At 39.7% G+C, this 20,289-nt stretch overlaps 1 protein-coding gene across 1 annotated transcript in view; it reads right to left on the reverse strand.

Moving 5' to 3' along the window:
* The window catches only part of GREM2 (gremlin 2, DAN family BMP antagonist), a 40,269-nt gene extending 20,904 nt beyond the window's left edge, over positions 1–19,365 (reverse strand). Inside the window, exon 1 of the mRNA XM_042885352.1 lies at positions 19,113–19,365. The gene's annotated coding sequence lies outside the window, so the exon portion shown is untranslated. The remainder of the gene's footprint in view (positions 1–19,112) is intronic.
* Between the last annotated feature and the right edge of the window lie 924 nt (positions 19,366–20,289).

Here is a 20,289-nt window from a genome sequence, read left to right on the forward strand (position 1 = left end):
GAGTCAAATCTATATCCACCAAATCTTGATAACTGTGTTCTGAAGACATAAAGGACAAAAGTCAAAGTTCTGGTTTTGGACTTGAAAATATGGCTCCACAAGTACACAGGTTACATACATAAAGTGATAGGTTATGTTCCAGTGATTCTATGATTCAGTAAAGCCATGAATATTTCTAGGGGCAGGGCAGGGAAGAGAACTTGTATCATCTATATACATGGAAACTAAAACTTGATGTGGAAAGATTGCAAAAATTTGGGAACTTTAATACAAAGAAGTGAAGACCTTTCAAAGAAGTGCTGTTAATGCTTCCCAAATGCACAGAAGAACTGCAGAACAGAACAACCTTTCTTTACCTTTCATGCATACAAACACTACAGAGCCAGCAAATAAGATTTAAAAAAATACTCTTATTAACAAGCCTAAAGATATACACATAGTGAGGCACTGGAGTAGATATGTCCAAGTTTGTATACCTATCAGAATTAGATGAAATGAGTCCTACCTAGCAGAATATGAGCCAGATGACATCTCAGTGTCACCTTAATTCCCTTTTAAGCAAGTAAATAAATAAATAAATAAAATACAGTTATTGTGGTCCAAACAACCAATTTTTAATAGATTTTTGCCTAGTTTTCATTTATTTCTCTTTTCCAATCTTCCTAGCCTTTTTAGTTTCTTAGTAGCTATCACAAAAAACATTGTTTTTTTGCAGTACCCTTATACAAAGCTAGCCATATGTTTAATACATTAAAGTCCACTAACTGTGAAATTACCAAGTTTATAATGCAGATACTATCAGATATTTTCAGAATTCAATAATTGGTTTCTTTTATTGTAGGCAGAATATTTAACATTTTTTAATACGTCTCTGTTGTCAATAGAGGCTAAGATTCAAGACTCTGGAAAACATCTTGCTATTTAGAGGACATGTTGCCTAGATTATTTGTTGTGGAAGGATAATTTAATTTATAAAACATTATAAAATAAGTATTTAAAGCTTCATTATTTATAAAACACACAACACTTTCCCACAGAAGATGTTAACGTACTTCAGTGCATCCAGAGGAGCCAACAAGCTGGTAACAGGGCTGGAGGGCACTACCACTGAGGAAAGGCTGCAGACATTAGGATTGTCCAGTCTGGAGAAAAGAAAGCTGAGAGGTGACCTTATTGCTAACTACAACTTCCTGACCATGGGAAATTGTTCTCTTGTCTCCAGTAATCAATGAAAAAGAAGGTGGTTAAACACTGGAAGAGGCATACTAGAGAAGTGGCCATAATAGGCCATGTCTGCCAGTGTTCAGAGGCATTTGGAGAATAATACCTTTAATAATACACACTATATTTTGGTTACCTCTGAAGTAGTCAGCCAGCTGAACTATGTAATCTTAGAAGATCTCTTCCAAATGAACTCTACTTATCTTTGTAGCCAGATTTCAAGACAGAAAAGTCAAACTGATTAACAATTAGGTGTAGATAGATGATACCACACCAGCAGGACAACAGAAGTACCTAGCCAGATCTGGGGGCATGGCTGGGCAGTGTGATGGCACCATGGCAGCTTCTGGAATATTACCCACTGATCTCAATCCTGTGCTTTAAACAAGTCATGTTTGATGGTGACCTTTGCAGCTAACTATTCCTTACTTAAAGCCTGAATGCTGTTGCTGTGTATGTCCAGTAGCAGTGGTTTGGGGGCCCTAGTTATCATTGCCCACCAATTAGGGCACAAGTAATTTGGCCAACATGCACAGTCTGCTGCAGGAATATGTGGTCTACAAGGCATAGGAAGCTTTTTCCCTAAGCCACTTGATATGTAATCCCTTTCAAGAGCACTTTTGCAACTCTTACCTGTTCTCAAATGTTGATGAGACAGGCATTAAATAATACATTGAAGCACGCTGGTATCCAAACTCCAGACAGGGATATGGGCACAACCATCTTCTCAGAGATGCGAGGCAAACACACAGAATTTTATACAGCCCAAAACATCTGTATTGTCCTAAGAGCAAACACCCAAATTCCTCTCTATTTGTAATACTCTTAATTAAAAGGTGTGGAATAGTTTGTCAACAGTTGTCATCATAAAGCTATAATATTTACCCTATAATCACAGTAATACCACATGAAGATGTATCTAATGTTCAACCCTTCCTTTCCCACAAAACCCAACAATTAAATAAATCAAATTGTTCTCAGACAGAAACTAAACACACACTGGAATCACAGCGCAGTTTCCCATAAGTTTAGAAATTTCATTTATTCATTTCAGCTAAAATTAGTCTACAAAGTAAAGGTAGCTCTTCAATGTTTTCTGTGAGAGGAACTGCTCCTTTACCCAGATATGTTAGAGTATTTCTGAATACATTAAAGTGGTAGGATGATATTGCATTATGAGGTTCCCTAAAAGCCAGAAAGATCATTCATATATGAACAACTTCCAACAAATAAAGCTGTTCTTTCCTAACTGCTGTTCAAATCTTCTAACTAGAGCTGTTTCTGCAAGGAAACAGTTGCTTTTGTACATTTTTACACCAGGGTTATAATATATTCTTATTACTTCAGGCAAAACAATGATCAAGTGGATATAGACGTTAAGAATCTAAAAAGAAGCACATCTCTAATGGTGAAGGTATTGAGACAAAGGGAAAGTTTAGTACGAGACAAAATTCTGATACAGATTAGTATGGTATAGCATAAGTACTCTGCTAAGCTACAGAGTGTAAGATGAAAGGCTTCATGCAATAATGCAGCATTTGCTACCAACAAGAAGACCCCACCATTTCTCTTCACTGTGCCAAATAATTCCAGGAATAAAAGAAAGGAAGAAAAAAGGGAGGATTATTTGAAAATATTTATCTACAAATTATTTCAAGAGTATTTATATGACAAATATTGACTTCATTAAAGTGGAAAAAGTAATATTTTATTCCAATGGAGCCAATAATTTTTCTTCATGGGAATGTCAGTACAGAGACTTCCAGAGACTTCAAGTTTACTATACACAGCCATTTAGATCAGTCAAAGAATTGCCTTCAGGTCATTCAAGAAAGAAATCACCATTAAAAATGCACTATCACTTTCAAGTAACAAACAGATGACTACAGACAAATTGTTGTGATGGAAGACAGGTGAAATACCTATTTTATATATTTATTTATTATTTTATATATCAATATATTATATATTATATATTTAAATATTATGTATTTTGCTTCAAACTCCCTGTTTAACATATATATAACATATATAAAACATAACTTATATATATTTATAATATTATAAATATATGTAAAATAAATATATGTAAAATAAATATATATATATATAAAGTTTACCAGGGAGTAGTTTGAAACAATACATTCACAACATTTATGTTGTTGATATCTTCTGATTACAGTGCAAATTATTTTTCAGTTCTAGTCAGCATTAAATTTCTTCCTTAACTTTTCATATACTTGAAATTATATTTCAATTAGTCAAACTTGATTTCTCTGAACAAGTGAAAAAAATTACAAGAGAAAAGAAAACTCCACAAATGTCTTTTTTCTGCCTAGTGTAATATTCTAAATAAATCTAGCATAGTTAGCCCTAATCTAGGCTACAGTGCTCCTCACATATACAAGGGCACTGGTAGCTGAACAGGTTCTATAAACAAGAGCTAAAAAGTTACTCCACTAAACGTGTTTGCAAGAATGAACTACTGGCCTTTTTTTAAACATGTGCAGGCTGGTAAAATTCTGGAAGTCCTATTAGATGAGCCAATGTTTACCTCAACTTTTCTGCACCTTGGTTTTGTGATTTAGATTTAGACATTCAAGAATGGTTCTGACTCTTATTACAATACTTTATAAGAATTTTGAGACTACAATAATTAAATATCAACACTCCACAGCCAAATAGCTCCTAGCGTTATCTTATCTTTCTTAGTTACTGAGATCTAGTAAGAACTTAGTGGAAGACCATTCGGACTGAAGAAGAGGGAGAAAGAGCTGTAACACAAAAGAGGGAAAAAAATGTAGGGGCAAGGACCTCCTCCTACATACTCCGCCACCCGGTCTCCAAAGATATTCATGCTATTTTTCCTCTTGTTAGCTTTTTCAGACTCTCAAAGCATCACTCTACATGCTTATCACAAGCTCCACTTATTTTTTAAAAAATATACTCTGCACAAAAATATCATCAGCTCTACATTTTATCACTCATGAAGTTCAAGTGAATTCCATACAGTCATGTATCTGCACACCGGAGTTTTCTTTGGTCGACTCCTTTTCTCTTCCTCACACCAGTGCTGTAGAAGAACATGGAACCATGCATTCCTTCTGAGTGCAATTAAATTGTGCTAAAACAATCAACATTAACAACTAGCTTGCTGCCATCTCCCACCAATGTTGAGGTATGTTCCATGCTGACCAATACCTGATTGACTATATAACTGATCACATATGGTACAACTGCCATGTTATCTAAAACACAAAAGTACAATCAGAATCACCCTATACCTCACTGTTTTCCACCACTGACTTCAACCAGATTAAGATCTTATCTATATGTTTACTTTGAAGACATTAGTCCTTAAGTCATTAGGATCAGTTTCGGCAACAGTGACAAACAGCAACCTATTTTTTGGAAGCTAATGGTAACTTTCCCACAATGTGTGCATTAATTGTAGGGTTCTTAACAGTTTGTTGTTTGGTACAGTTTCCTGGCTGGAAGGACCAAGTTCCTGCCAATTGGATGTTCCAGGCAAATAATAAGCAAAGAACTGTTCCTATCTCTCCGTATACAACGCTAAGATGGTGTCAAAGAAGAATTCACTGTCATCTTGCTTTGTCTGCACAATTTCATACTGGACTTCGTCCTTGTAAAATTAGAAGTTATACAGCAGTTTCTCATCTTGTATTGAAATCATGGTGTCCATGATCATCATTTGAAAAAGCCTCAAAATTACTTAGGAAAGCAGACTCTGAAAGGCTCACTGGCTTCAAACTGTGCATTCTGGCACTGCCACCTCAGACCATTCCCTACGTGAGGGCTTAAATGCAGGTTGGGGGAGGGGGTAAAATGTGTCTAGCTGTACTCTGGATCTGATTACATCTTCTTATAGCTCTGAGGATTTTATCACCTTTAGTTCCAGAGTGTAACTTAACCTGTGCATTCAACCCTCATAGTGATCCTCCCTAGCCTCCAGTTGCACCTTTTTCCTTGCAGAAAGAAAATCTCAGCACGTGCATCCAAAAATGGGAGCATTAAGAAGTGTACTGGAGCATTTTTCAATCTATCATCTGTTTTTATTCCTCAACACTTGCTTTAGCTATCACTCTCCTGCTTTTCTGCAAGGCGAATCAAGCTCAGCATAATCTATCTTCACAGCTTCACACACAGAATGAGGACCCTGCAAAATTCTTAACCATCTTCATAAAGCTGAGCAGAGGTAAGCCTATGTATTCCAAGATACAGGATTAAGGTGAACTGCCCAACATTAAACACACATTCATGGCTCCACATTCCCAAACTAGTAACTAGACATTGTTATTTGTAGAGCCATTTGACCTTCATAATAAGTCAGTCTTCTGCATACTGAGAATAGGTGGAAGAAAAGAAGGCAAAGGCTACTTTTATCCTTCACATATCTAAGCAGTGCCAGAGGTACCAGATACATTTAGATTCTTCATAAGTTACTCAGAGACTATGCTGAAATATCAAGAATAAAAGCAAAGGGCTCCTTTCTTTAATAACTTACGCATGTGTCGAAGTTTTATTACACATCAGAGACATGCAAGGTTTGCCTAAGAAGCGTATTTTGGATAAAGAGTAAGCTGATACGAAAAGGTGACCCAAAGAGAGAGAGAGAGAGAGAGAGAGAGAGAGAGAGAGAGAGAGAGAGGTAATGTTGTAGTTACTTTTGATTCATGATTTTCTGAGTAGGGCAAATCCTAGGAGTAAAAGCAGTGAAAAGGAATGTGACTAAGTACTTAGTATTTCTTTCCCTGTATGCCCAGCATGTCCTGGAGAGAAAACCAACAAACAGGAGCAAGGAAAAGCTACAAACATACAACCTTCCACTTTGCAGACATCAATTATTGCTCTTTTAAGAGCAGAATCAAAAGCACACCCAAACTTGTCTTTTTTCATTTTCCCTTTCCCGTTTCTTCTACAAAGCTCTAACTACATTCTACAAACCCCTAACATTACATTAGGGAAATACTGAATGCTGCAAGACAGTTTGGAAAGACACTACTGCCTCAGTGTACCATGAAGATGACTAAATAGTGAGAAAGCAAATCATGCCTCAAAGTCAATAGCAAATACGTAATTTTATCTGTCAAGAATTAACATGCAATGAATACTTGCAAAGTTTACTCAGTAGAATCTGTTAGCAGTTAGATGTGATTTCCCTCACATATGCTAACCAAGGAAGCCTGCAGAGGAGTAGATCCCATTAGACTCCTTTATTAAGAGCCTTAACAACAGCAAGTAGTATGTATAAACTCCTAGAAAAGGATTATATCCTAAGAGATTGTTAGCTTACAGCCGGACATCTTACAGTAAAGACACAATTTGCAAGTATTTATCAGTATACTAGTTCATTTTCCATGAAGAATATTTGAAATGACCATTGAATAAGTGAGAGGGGAATAGTTTGTAATGCATTAAAAAAAACCCAAAGGTTATTCTAAAAAAAATCACAGATTGGAGGAAAAAAAAACAACCAATGCCCATTTAGAGGCCATGAACAATTTTAGCTTATGGTTAAAGCTGGCAGACCACTGAAAAGCTCACCTTGCTTTTTCACTTCTGTCATTATTTGCATTTTTCTTTTTTACCTGTTATCCAAAGGCATGTTTGAATTTTTTTCTTGAACATATTGTCAAATACACAAACATGTTTCTATTTTCTGGTATAATATCTGTCCTAAGCACTCTGTAAAAAGAGCTTATGATGTTTTAAAAGTTCTTTTTCATTAAGTGAAATTAAAAATCTTGATAAAATATGCAAGCTATGGCTGTATATCCTGAAAACTATGCTGAAAGTATACGTCCCTTAAATTTTCCCATCTCTTTGAATAAATAGATCCTCTGAGGTTTCCCAGAGTAGATGTATTTTGGATTACTTGGGCTATCCAAAGAATGTTTTTGCTGCTCTGTGCCATTAGAGCTGGAAGTGCATTTATCTTGCTATAAATAAGGTGACTCTTAAAGAATGAAGTTCAGAAGTGTTAATTTCAACTCTTTAGCGAAGACATCTTAGATAGGTTAACTCCACATCTCAAACTAGTCTACTTTCACTCAAATTTGAAATGAATTCTGACCCTTATAACATATGCAAGTTTGGAAAAAAAAAAAAAAAAAAAAAAAAGTAGGAAAACTGGTAAAATAACAGAATGATTATATAATGAGCTTTGTTATAAAAGCTAAGTGCTTACAGTGTTTCCAATTTTATGTGATGCCAACTGAAAGCTGTACCTAAAATCACAGAAAAAGATTAACTTAACTGTTTCAAAACAATCCATGTATGGAATCGCTATGTTCATCAGAAGCAAATCCACTCCATCTTATCACGTACATGTCTAGGGTTAGATACGCTCTTTAAAAAACTAAAAGTGCAAAGAGAAAAATGCAATGGCAATTAACAGACACTAGTGTAAACAATATACAAAACATGGATGTTCAAGTTTGGAAATACTAAATAATGAAGATAACAAAGCAATACATAATGGGTGGTTCTTCCCTCTAAATAGGCACAGTTATCAGTGACTTTTTTGAAGTACAGAAATATTTCTGAATTATACTGAAGCAATGCACCATCCAACTCCTTAGAACAGAAATTAATTTATAATTCTGTGGGTACAAATTTACATTAGAACTTACATTCTTAAAGGCTCTGTAGTAAAGCAAGCCTCTTTTTTGTTGTTTTTTTTGGCATCTAAAGATGTGAACACGGCAACATGTTTTATGTATTATTTGTGTTTGTGTTCATATACATATGAGAGGTGCTCCAAAAGTAATGCTTCCTAATTTATTATCAGAGGCAGATGTTGGTGGTATCGCAGTAGAGGCTGAAGCTTCCCACCAATATTCCATTACATGCCATCTGACATGAAAGTGCATATGAAACATAAGAGTGTCACTGAACTCCTCCATGTGGAAAAAATCTCACCCACTGATATTCACTGACACTTGCTGAATATTTATGGAGACCAAAGAGGGGATGTGAGCATAGTGAGGTGGTGGGCGGTGTGTTTCAGTAGTGACAACAGCAATGTGAAAGACAAGCCACATTCCAGAGGCTGTAAACAACTGTCACACCAAAAATGAAGAGTATCTCAATCAGTTCATCAGGGTAAACCAGCAGATTATAACAAGGGAACTGTGGACAGAGCTGAATATCAGCTTAAATACACTGGAAACAATGGTGGGAAGGTTGGAATATCACAAAATTTGCATCAAGTTAGTCCCATGATTGTTCACACAGGAACAAAATGAACATTGTATGTTAAGTTTGTCAGGATCTATTGATCCAAAACGAGACTGAAGGTGATAGTTTCTTGGACACAGCATCTTTCTCTTGCAACAAAATAATCCCAGGCCCCATATTAACTTGAAGACCATGGTTATCTGGACTGTTCTAACATACCTGCCTATATTCTGGATTTGGCACCTTTTGTTTTCCATCCATTCAAGCTGATGAAAAATGGTATGCATGACCAACATCTTCCTAGCAACAATGCCATCACAGCAGCTGTGAAACTGGTTCACCTCTGCTGGTGCAGACTTTTACAAGTGCAGCATACAGGCTATTGCTGGTCCATCGCTGGTGAAAATGCATAGCTAATGGTGATGACTATGTTGAAAAAGAGTGTTTTGTAGCTGAGAATTTGCTCAATCAGTGTTACTGTGCTCTATCTGTTGCAGTTTCATTGCAAATAAATAGGAGGCACTACTTTCAGAGCAACCTATGCATATCACACAGTAATAAGCAGTATGTAGTAGAAGCATCCTAGTCCTTTTTTTTATATATATGTATCTTGCCAATTACTGTAACAGTTTTTACAACCTGTAAAGTGTAAAGTGATCCATAAAACTCTATTCAAGGCAATGACAGCATTACTCTTTATTATTCAGAAAATCTGGAAGCGCTGAGCTGCATCTGCATTAGCATAATTAAAGATCTTCCTTATTTACCAACTGAACCATACTCTACGAACTAGACTACTAATGCCACCCAGCCACACAAAGTTTCTGCACTTATTAACAATGTCAGTGAGAGGACAGAAAGTGTTCTAAACACTCATGCCAGCCTTTTCAGTACAGTTTATAAGCTACTTTCATATAGATTTTAAGTGTACTGTTTTTGCATACTGTGCTAGGTGTCATGAAGTCTGTAATAGAACTAAGACACAACCAAGCATTTATGAGTAGAGCCAAGGAGGGAATGACCCTTTCAAGACAAGTTTAGACTCATGCCCAGATAAACTGACACCACAGGATTAGCCATAAGCATCATAACAAGAAAGCAATGCTCCCTGGACCATTTATGCTTTTAAGAGGCTATTAGGTGTTGCCAACTCAGAAAATTCAGTCACAGTGAAAGAAAAAGTCCATCACAGAAGATTTGGGAAAGGCTTACTATTAGCCAGAAGACAGTACTTATTTAAAAGCAAAATTGAGGTGTGACTCTCACCCTGAGTGTGAGAGTGAATTTCAATGACATAAATGAGAAATGGTAAAATAAGCCAGTTTTCAAATGTAGTCAGCACTCGGGGGGGGGGGGGGAAATCTCATTTGGGGCACTTCCATAACAAAAGTGTCATATACTGCAGTTCATTTTTACTGAGAAACTAAGCATCTCTTTAACTAGTACAAATCCATCCATTCATATCCCAATATGAAAATAAAAAAGTATCTTTAAGGCATTTTTTTGTGCTATCCTGTAAGCAGAAAAGAAAAAGACATGATAAATGCAATGAAAAATATATCTCAATATTCTCAACAAATAAAACTAAAATTCAGTCTGGAGGGAATATAAAAGTGCTGCATTAGCACTGCAAGAACACTATTTTACACATTCAGAAAAGGAAACACCTTAAGTCAATCATGTTTGATTGCTACTATACAGTTATTTGTGAGTAAATAAACCTTGCAAGGGAGTGGGGAGATGAACTGGCAACTTGCTGCAGCTTTGAGTTACAAGTTGTATACAATGGAGCAAATTGCAAGCAGTCCTGTTATAGCCTATCAATGTGGATGAAGCTAAGCAGAAGACCTCAAATAGGCAATGTTGTATTTGAACAATGATAAAACAAGATCGAGATTTCTTCAGCCTTCAGGCAAAGTTGCCCAGGACAGATCAACTGTCCCCCACAGTCTGAAGCACAAACTGCCAGCAGAGTAAGGCAGACAATGTTATCTTCCTGAGACAGGAAAACTTTGTTTACAGACTTCTCAGCTATAGCTTGCAGTGCATAGAATCAGGCTGGACAGGACATTAAAGACCACCAGCCTTCCTGCCTCATTAAGTTCTTCTTCCAGTCTATATTTGTACCTGAGATAGCCTTGACACAAGTGCAGCACTTTGTACATGGCCTTGTTAAATTCTTCTTTGCCTACTTTTCAAGTGTGTTCACCTGCCTCTGGATTACATCCCTCCCTCTGATTCTATCAACTGAACCACTCAGCTTGGTATCACCACCACTCTTGCTACCTATGTCATTGATAAAGATGTTGAAGAGCTCTGGTCCCAAGACAGACCCCTAGGGAATACCACTTGGTCCAGCCTCCACCTAGACACAGAGCTAATGACTATAACCCTCTAGCTAAAACCATCCAACCAATTCTTTACCCACCTAATAGTCCTTCAAATCCATTTACATCCAATTTAGAGATAAGGATGCGGTGCAGGGCTGCAGGATCACGTCAAAGCACAAGTCCAAGCAAACAACATCAATGGCCCTTCACTTGTCCACTGATGTTGTCACTCCATCATAGAAGGCCACCAGACTAGTCAGGTATGATCTGCCCTTAGTGAAGCTGTACTGGCTATCTCAGATCATCTCCACATCTCACAGATGTCTTAACATCTCTTCCAGGAGGATCAGCTCCATGATCTTCCCAGGCACAGAGGTGAGGCTCACTGTCCTGTAGTTCCCCAGGTCTTCCTTTCTACTCTTGTTGAATATGGAAATGATGTTTCCCTTTTTCCAGTCACCAGGGACTTTACTTGACAGCCATGATTTTTCATAGAGCAGCTTAGTTCTGCTGTCAGAATGGAGCAGCTAAAAGCAAGTGGAAAATGCCTGTTGTTGGCTCTTTCAGAGGTTCTCCAACACTCTGGACTGTGTCACGGCCATCATTACTACAGGCAGGTATGGATCATGGAAGAAATAGTAATTCCACATATCTTTATAGATAATTTTGGATGAGAAAGAAAGGAACATGGGAGAAATGAAATTATTCCCCCTTAGCACAAATGTGCTGAGCAGAATAAGAAAGATTTCTTCAGTTTTGAATATCTGGGAGCAGATTAGCTGCTCACAGTACTCACTGTATGAATGGGAGAAATGGGTATTTGTCAGTAACATAATGGATAGTGTACAAACCCAAAAATTTCATATGAAAAAAAAAAAACTGTTTTCTGTTTTTCAGACTCTTTTCTAATAAATTTTAAAGAGTAGATTAGAAATAATAAGCTAATTACCATAAGTGTCTATTTATTGAACAGTTTTATTACCATACACAGCATGAACAGCTCACAGCAGCAGCTTCCGAAACCAACAGTGAATCCATTCTGCATTTCCTACACATTCTCCGTGTTTGTCAGGAATAGTCCACAGGCTTTTCTAGGTTTTCAGAAGTATAAAGTAAGTAGTTGCCCACTTTTGCAAGATACCTGTCACTGGTGATTACAATATTTACTATGGTAGCTTGTGCATCATTATCTCTACTGCATATTTCCCTCCAGTCTTGATATTTCCTAAAAAATTCTCCGTATGTCACTCATAGCAAAAAGTACTTCATTCTGTTTTACTGATACACAGCATTTATGTATCTTTCCGTGTAAAAAAGCAGATATCTAATGACCTCTCAACATGTATTTAGGAGTGAAAATTCATCCCTGAGGCCCTTTCTTTCTCCTGAGCTCAGTCTCCAGTTCAAACATTGGCCAAGACACAAATAAACAAACATGAGTAAATATGAGACTGGACTGCCATTGCTCCCCAGCAGTAGAGCCTGCCAGCACCAGATATGGATCCAGAGGCACTGCTGGGTTTGCCTCTTCCAGAATAAATTTTCCAAGGAGCTACACCCTCGTCTAGCTTTTTCAGATTTTGAAAATCACTGTTTATGACTGTGGCTACAATAGTTGACCTAACCAGAAGTGCTAGGACTCAAACCACAGACTTTGGAAAGCAATGGGATCCATACGCTACAGACTCCGCATTTTGAGAGTCTATGGTATGAAAGGTCCAGTGCTAAGCCACACAAATGGCCATGCCAGGATACTTTTTCAGATTCTGCAAGTCACATCCATATTGATAAGCCTTTCTAAGTCTGGTGTAGTCTTAAATGGACAATAAATCTGTTTGTTGGATAAAGTCTATATAAATAGTGATAAATGTCCTGATACTACTGGGCAGACTCTTCCTGCAAGTACAGCGGGTGTTTATCAATTTCCCGCTGAGCTAGGGTTGACTTTCAAATTTCCTCTAATCCTATTATAGTAAACATAGTACAGCTCTCTGGCAAACAAGGGAAACATTCTTTATGTAATATCATATCCTTCTTTGAAAGAAACCTTAGAGATGTCCAGAAAAGAACAAGGCTCAACTTGGAATGACACAACAATCCTGTTTCCAAAAAAGCTTAAGTTTTATAAAATATTAGATTTTAACCTTTAAAAAAAAAAAAAAGTACTTTTTTTATAAATAGAAAATTGGCAATTTCTGATAGTTACTCAATCTTATGTTTGCAAATATCATACTTTAAAGTCAATTATCTGAAACAATAAGTCAACTGGCATTTTGGTGCTAGAATTCAGAAAAAAAATAAACTCCAGCTTGTGAAGGTGCTTTTTCAATACTTCATCAAGAAGAAAGAACATCAAGTGCAGAGAAGTTTTAAAAAAATGCGAATAAAGAAAAACAAATGGGATTTGTTACAGTACAATTTGTATTTAAAGTTCCTTCTCATTTTGGAGGAATTTATGGTAGACAAAGGTGGGATCTGTCTTGCAGCTATTAAAAAAAAAAAAAAAAAGTAAAGAAATAGAAGAGAGAGAAAAAGAGAGAGAAAGAAAAACTAGATTAAGCTGATGAATTTATTCTTGTAAGAGACAGAAGGGACTTTGGAAACCTCAGTGAGAGCTAGAGTAAATGACAAAAACTAGCTCAATTTCCAACTGCGCACATTTTTCTCAGTTAGTTCAGGGACCCTACAGAAAAAGTGACACATAAAAAAACAGCACGTGTGATTTTCTTTTTTTTTTTTTTTTTGTGAATTTGAATGTAACTATACATTTTCTTAAAAACTGGTTTATGTTACATTGAATCCTCAGTTTCAGATAACCTTAACAAGACACAATTTTGGGCTATGACTTTACTTAAGGATCAGCTTCAGTAAGGAATAGGAAAGCAGAAGAAAGAAATCAACAGTCTTGCCCTGAGTATACACAATCTAAGATGCTTATAGATTGTAAATATTTGTGTTTAAGAACACCTGGGCAAAAGTTATTTTCACTGAATTATCAGGAAAAGTTTCCATGGGATACATTAATGAAGAATATAGACCAAAATCAACAAATATGCTCAGTATAAATCAATTGTATCCGCTAATCTGAAAGGTGTCAGCCAGAGAACAAATTAAATTAAAATACGACAGATAGCAATCTCTCTCTTTACAGGAGACTTTACTGGATGAATCCATTAAGTCATGCAATAGTAACAGAGTATGTTCACGTATTTCCCATCTTCACTGCCTGTCAACCTCCTCTTGTTCCTAGGAAAGGACACTGAGCTCCAAATAATAATGCTGTCAGAACAGAAACTGACAAACGATAGATGGATCATAACAAAAAACATGCCTAGAGCAAGGAAGTCTGACATCTGAGAACTGGGATGTTTTCATTTTGGGTAGAAGCTCTGACCCACTATTTACACCCCTGTCCCAATCTCTCCCACATCTCTTTAAATGACTACTTTTCAGATGTTATCTGCGTGGAGACTAGCCAGATTTATGGGCAGGATCCTACTCAACTCTACGCCAAACTAGTTTTTGGCCTCACTGGAAATAGGATTATGTCTGAGACTTGGAAGAGGAAAAAAAAAAAAACTTCTTTCTTGCCAGAAATGGTCATGCAGAATTTTTACAATGCTGTTTATTTTTTTGTTAGCACTACTGTAGAATATCAGGCTATTCATTGCTAGCATAATAGCACTTAAACAGACTGGTAGAATAGACTACACATGGCTGTAGTCCATAGTGAAACTGCATGCAAATGAAGAGAGGCAACCAGTTCACTTGTAGCCCCAGCACGGTGCAGTTTTCCAGTTCTAACAAGTGTTTGTACAAGGTAAGGTCAATAACGCATTCTGTATGAATTGTGCAAATGTTGTTTCCAACTCTAAAGAGGAGTTAAAAATTTAGGAAATTTCTAAGATTTATTACTGTTAAATACACAGTCTGATGTTATATTTGTGCACTGCCCATCACACTCAATAAAAACAGTTTCCAAAATGAAATTTGGAGGGTAAATGCTGTATTTTCCTTTGCCAGCGTACTTTTCTTCTCCCACTTACTTAACACAAAATAGGCAGAAATAAAATCTTTATAAGACTTTCTGTATTCGAATGTATCACCACTTTAATTTCCTCCTAGTTTTTTCAAATACTCACTTCCATGACTTTAAAACTGTCCAAAATGAGAAAATTTTACCTTTTTGTTTCTATAAAGACTCTTATAGTAAAGATGGTAGCATGCGTATTTCTATACATAATATACATTTACAATATAATTCCATATGTCAGTGTAGCCTCTAAAAATCTGACCCTTATGACTAACTTGAAGTATTCTGCTATAGTTATTATATACATTATAGAGAAAGAAAGAAAAAAAAGAATAAAAGTATAAAAAAAAAAGTTGTACACAGAGTTGTACCCAGAATGGAAAATGAATGTGAAAAATAGATGATGTGAGGTATCCTTTTGACGAAGATAGGTGACAGGTAAGACTTCCATGGTTGTACCACACTGGATATTGAAAAATAGATTGCCCCATGTTGTAAAGATCTGGAGCAAGACACATTTTTGTGGTCTGTTTCCCTTTCTGAAGCAGGCATCAAAAATCTTCTTGTAACAAACAAACAAACAAACGGTAATAAAAGGCTTAGTGCACCAAGAACGAGAAATACCATGTTTTCAAAGTGGCATACCCATAACCTAGGCAACTCATCTAAAAGTCTATCTGTGCTTCATCCCACAAAGCAGCTGTGTATAAGAATAAAGTTAGGAGTAGACAACCTCTAGTAATACAGTCATCAAGAAAGGAAAAAAACAAATCTTGTTTTTGAAATCATTTTGAATAGAACAACGTTTTTTGCTTTTGAAAGTGCTTTTTGAGCAGTCACAGCAATGTAGAACTAGGTGGGCATATACAGCATTCATACTATCCACATACAACCCTGCAAACTACGTTATGAACTCAGTGAACACATTAAGCATGAAACTAAAGTGTGAATAAGACTGATTTTTGCAGCAGTGACAATGATCTTACAACCCACTGAAAGGAACTGCTTTAGCATGAGAGGCTGGACTCTATGATCCCCAGAGGTCCCTTCCAACCCCCATGGTTCTGTGATTCTGCTACTGACCAGAAATTATCTGAGCCCCTAATGGTTCCAGTAATGTATTTTCTAGCCAGAAATGCTTTCATACAAAAGATAACGGTAATGGTTTATTATTTTTTAAAAAACATCCTTTGTTTTTCTTATTTAAAATAATTTTCACAAAAGCAGCAAGCTAAGGGGGTACAAGAAAGTGCAAACAGTCAGCCAAATCACCGACCAGAGAAATGTTTTCAGCTTTAAAGTGAGAAATGCACACAAAAATGTTTTAGAGCTTTTTAACCAGCATCTGTTTCTAAACCTCTATCCGGGCAGCTCGCACTCTCACCTGCCTAGGCTGCAGGCATTGCCCCTTCCATAGAGTGTGCTCCTGGGGTGCTATGGGAAGCGCAGTCAGCCGGCACACTGCACCCATGGAATGCAGAGCAGCAGCGCTACGCGACAGTTTTCAAGTTTCGAGCCAATATTTTTCACCACTCCCATATGACACGAGGAACATAAACACAGCCTTGCGAACCATCACACACACCGCGGCTACAGCCAACGCGGGCAAACAAGCACAGTGGGGCACTGGTTGTCCTTTTTTAAGCACAACGGCTGTGTTCGCATTCAGCAGGCAAGCTCAAGCCTGCGTTATCCAAAGTTCTCACTCTAAAAGTAGTCTGCAATCGCATACCAGACTGTTACAAAACAAAACCAAACCAAAACACCTCTCCGTCTGCGGAGATCTCAGTGAGTACAAGCACAACCAGGGGTACAAGCTGGCTGCAGGGCCATGATCTCCTGGGCCAGAGCAGCCCCTCAATAACACTTCTGCAGCAGTGGTGCGAAGATCAGGGAACAGTCAACGCCCTGGAAGTACTGCCTGCCTCAAACTGGGCTGTGCACCAGCACTGCATGCTGCAAATCAAATGCGTCTATGTTAGCAACAGATCGGCCCAACAGGAACACATGGAATACAAGTGTGGGAGACTTTGTACCAATGCTAAATGCATTTTGTAGGGTTTTACTTCAGGCTAGCACTGGTCTAGTCCCACAGACGGAATTTCCAACAGTGACTCAAGACTCTAGCACATCTTCCAGTTTAGATTCATCCTAAAGGAATCCAGCTGGCCCACCATGAGGTATATGGAGATGGACAGTAAGTGGGAACAACTGGGAGACTGGCGTCAAAGAGCCCTCCTGATAGGAACCACAATCCTAATATAAATGCACAGCCACGCCTATCAGCATCTGGGAGAGTGAAGGGAAAGAACTCAGTGTGCAGCGCTTGAGAGGCTCTTCGGGTGTCAGGAAATCTGCACAGTGACTTCAGCAACTCAGCATGACTGCTCTACATGCAGCGCCGCTAAATTTACATTGAAACCATTCTAATGCAAGCATCCAATCATGGTACATTGGGATTTGTCTTCTACCACGTTTATCAAGAAAATCGCAGCAGGACAAAGCTATTTGTTACCAAAGGGATTGATCTGCATATCCTTGATTTACACTCACATAAGCATTGACAAACGATGACCGAAACCCATCAATTTCCGAAGGACAGGGTATACCTGCATAGTTCAGCTGGCAATTCAGACTGTTTTTTGCCATCACCTGATACTATGGAAAGAAACAAAATTCCCCTCAGATTAATTCTTCACCTTCCCACGCCTTTGTTCTATTCCACACTGTAGGAGTGTCTCGTGAAAGCACAGTCTATTCAAGAGACAAACAAAAAGCAAATAGATCAGCTAGACCAGCCGCTCAACATCCAGAGATAGAGGCGTTCATTTTGGTGCCACCCTTTCAGAGCCCCTCTGATGCTGCTCACTGGCCTTATACTACTCCTGGTCCTGCTCAGATGCTGAGCAACCCTCACTGCTATGGGCACGCTTCCTTCAGGCACAGAGCTCTGTGTGTGCACAGGAGGTGCAAAAAGCAAAATGCCACAGCCAGACTGTCCTTCCTTCCACAACGCATTGAGCAAACAGGTCCATCCTCTGCAGCTTTACAGTGATCACACACAGCTCTTCAGAACTTAGGACTTCACTTCTTGGATGATGGCAGTGCGTTGCAGACTGTGCGACAAAACTGAGGAAAGGTGCTTTGCTCAGAGCCTGCACACCAAGACAGAACACTGATTCTTGGCAGAAACCAGACTGCCTCTATTACATTATTTTGTCAAGGCTCTGCTTTCTAATCCTAGAATATTAACGTTCCTCCTTAGCATTTGGAAAGGCCAGCCTGAAAGTTATGCACCAAAGTTACCAAGTGAAGCATCTGCATAAGAAAAATCTCTCAGGCACGCATTTCAGGTGACACACATTTCTTGGAGTTTACACAACAGATTTATCTCCTGACAGCAGTGTCTGCATTGCATCAGTGCTGGTGGGCAGCAAGGACTCTGTGCTCACGCTCGTTTCTCTCTGCTTTAGCACTAAGCAGCCCAGAAGCAGCCTCAGCACCGGCATGACCCAGGGCTGTGGGCAGGCAAGTCCTGCACCTGTTGCCTGGGGACTCCTGCAGGATTTTGAACTGGGGTTGTCCTTGGGGAGCGTCTGCCTCAGTCACTGCTAAGACCGATGCCCACCTGATGGCACTCATTGGGCTCTCATCCAATTCATTTTGCCTCTTTTGTAAAAGGAGAGGTTAAACTTGTTATGGGCTGTTAATTTCATCCTCAAAAACTCCACCAAAGTTATATAATCCCTTTCACAATAGTGTGCTAAAAATAAGAGTCGTTCAGCCAAATGCCAGTGCAATTTTTTTATGGGACCTGTGACTCCAATTCTGCAAGAGCGCTTATTTCCTTAGCTCTTGCAGAAAGTCAAGCATGGTATGATGATAACCATCATCTGCAGGATGAGAAAGTGGCTTCCATGTATTTTCACCCTCCCATGCATTTTCAACTCCTGACTTAAAGCAGTGCTGGATCAGATCCCTCGGAGGGAGGGGGGGGTTCATAATCGCAAACCATCATTAACCCAAAGCAAAGAAAGAAAGGTACAAAGGGGCACAGCTCTCACGCACGCACGCGCTGCCATACTCCCGGCCCGGGGGGCTCCGGCGCTGCAGGTACCTGGGGCAGCCAAGGGAGCCGCCTCTAGGGTTGCTGTGCGCGGAGCCGCCCCGCGGGCGGGCAGCTCCCTCCGGGACGCGGCGCTGCCGACGCCGCCGCCGCCGCGCGGAGACGCGCTGTCAGCTCTCGGGGCCCTGCGCCCTGCCCTACAGCCGGCACAGGGAGAGAAGGGAAGGAGGAAAGCGAGCGGCCGCCACCGGTCACCCCGTACCTGCGGTGAGGCGAGGAAGGCTCCGCAGCGCGCTCCGTCCTGCCGGCTATAGGTCCAAAGGCGGGGTGGAGCGGGGTCGCGGTCCTCGCCCGCTGGCGGTGGTGCGAAGTCCTCGCTCTCTGCAGATGCCCATAGGCGCCCGGTGGGAGAGCGCGGTGCTGGGAGAGAGCGAGGCGGCTCGGCCGGGTCCCGGCTGCGGAGGGGAGCTCGGCACTGACTCCTCTCAGCCGCTGCCCGAGAAGAGGATCAAGCCCCAGCTTTCGATTGGCTCCGGTGGCCAAACAGCTCGCACCAGCCTCCTGCCCGCCCGCCGCCCGCCTCCCCGCGCCGCAGCCGCACACGCTCCGCTCCCGCCGCTCCTCTCCCGCTGTCGGACGCAGGCCCGGCCTTCTCACCCCCTTCGCCCCACCAGGACGCCCGGTCCCGGAGCTATTGTTCAGGCGAGGACGTTCTCGCGTCCCGGGTCCGACGGAAAACACTCGTTCCGTCCGCTGGCTGAAGGACCTGAAGCTTTAAGCGTTTGTGACACTCTGTGTCACGCTCAATATTCAGCCACGTTTGTTCTCAGAACGTTTTCTCAAATGTCCCTGGCTAGTCAAATTAAAAGCATGCAGAGCCTGATCACCTGAGGGCTGAATCGGATGTGGGACAAAGCATTCTTTGCCTCAGTTCAGTTTGCTTTTCTTACACTGTTTGGGTTCCTTGCTCCTTTCTTGGTTAAATCCACATCAAGTCACAGCGTGCACAGCAAATAGAACTAGGATGCTCAGCCTCCTCTTCCCACATCTACAGTTACTAAATCATAGCAACTCTGACTGTCATTTCTCGGTGCATCTGGGCTGCTGGTGTTCTATTTGCTTGGGCTGACTTCAGTGGCTTCTAAAAAAAGGAGTTTCTCTCACAGACATGCAGCTGTGTGAAGCCAAATCAGACCTGTCTTCTGGGGGAAACAGCAGTCCCTTGGTTGCAGCGTGACCCTCTGTTTAAACAAGAAGACGGCTCAATGGGATAAATGGGCCCTTTGGGTTTTCTCGGCACAAGAAGATGTTGTAATCTTTCCAGTAAACGTGTTGGCAAAATTGCTTATTAAAAATCAGGAAGAACAAAAATTATCAGTTGTAACAGATGTGCTCATAATTAATGTAATGATCTGCATCTGAGAGGTGCTGTTAAGTAG

The sequence above is a fragment of the Lagopus leucura genome, unplaced genomic scaffold (assembly GCF_019238085.1).
Source record: "Lagopus leucura isolate 7727_CA_CO unplaced genomic scaffold, USGS_WTPT01 Super-Scaffold_73, whole genome shotgun sequence".
In the NCBI taxonomy this organism is placed as follows: Eukaryota; Metazoa; Chordata; class Aves; order Galliformes; family Phasianidae; genus Lagopus; species Lagopus leucura.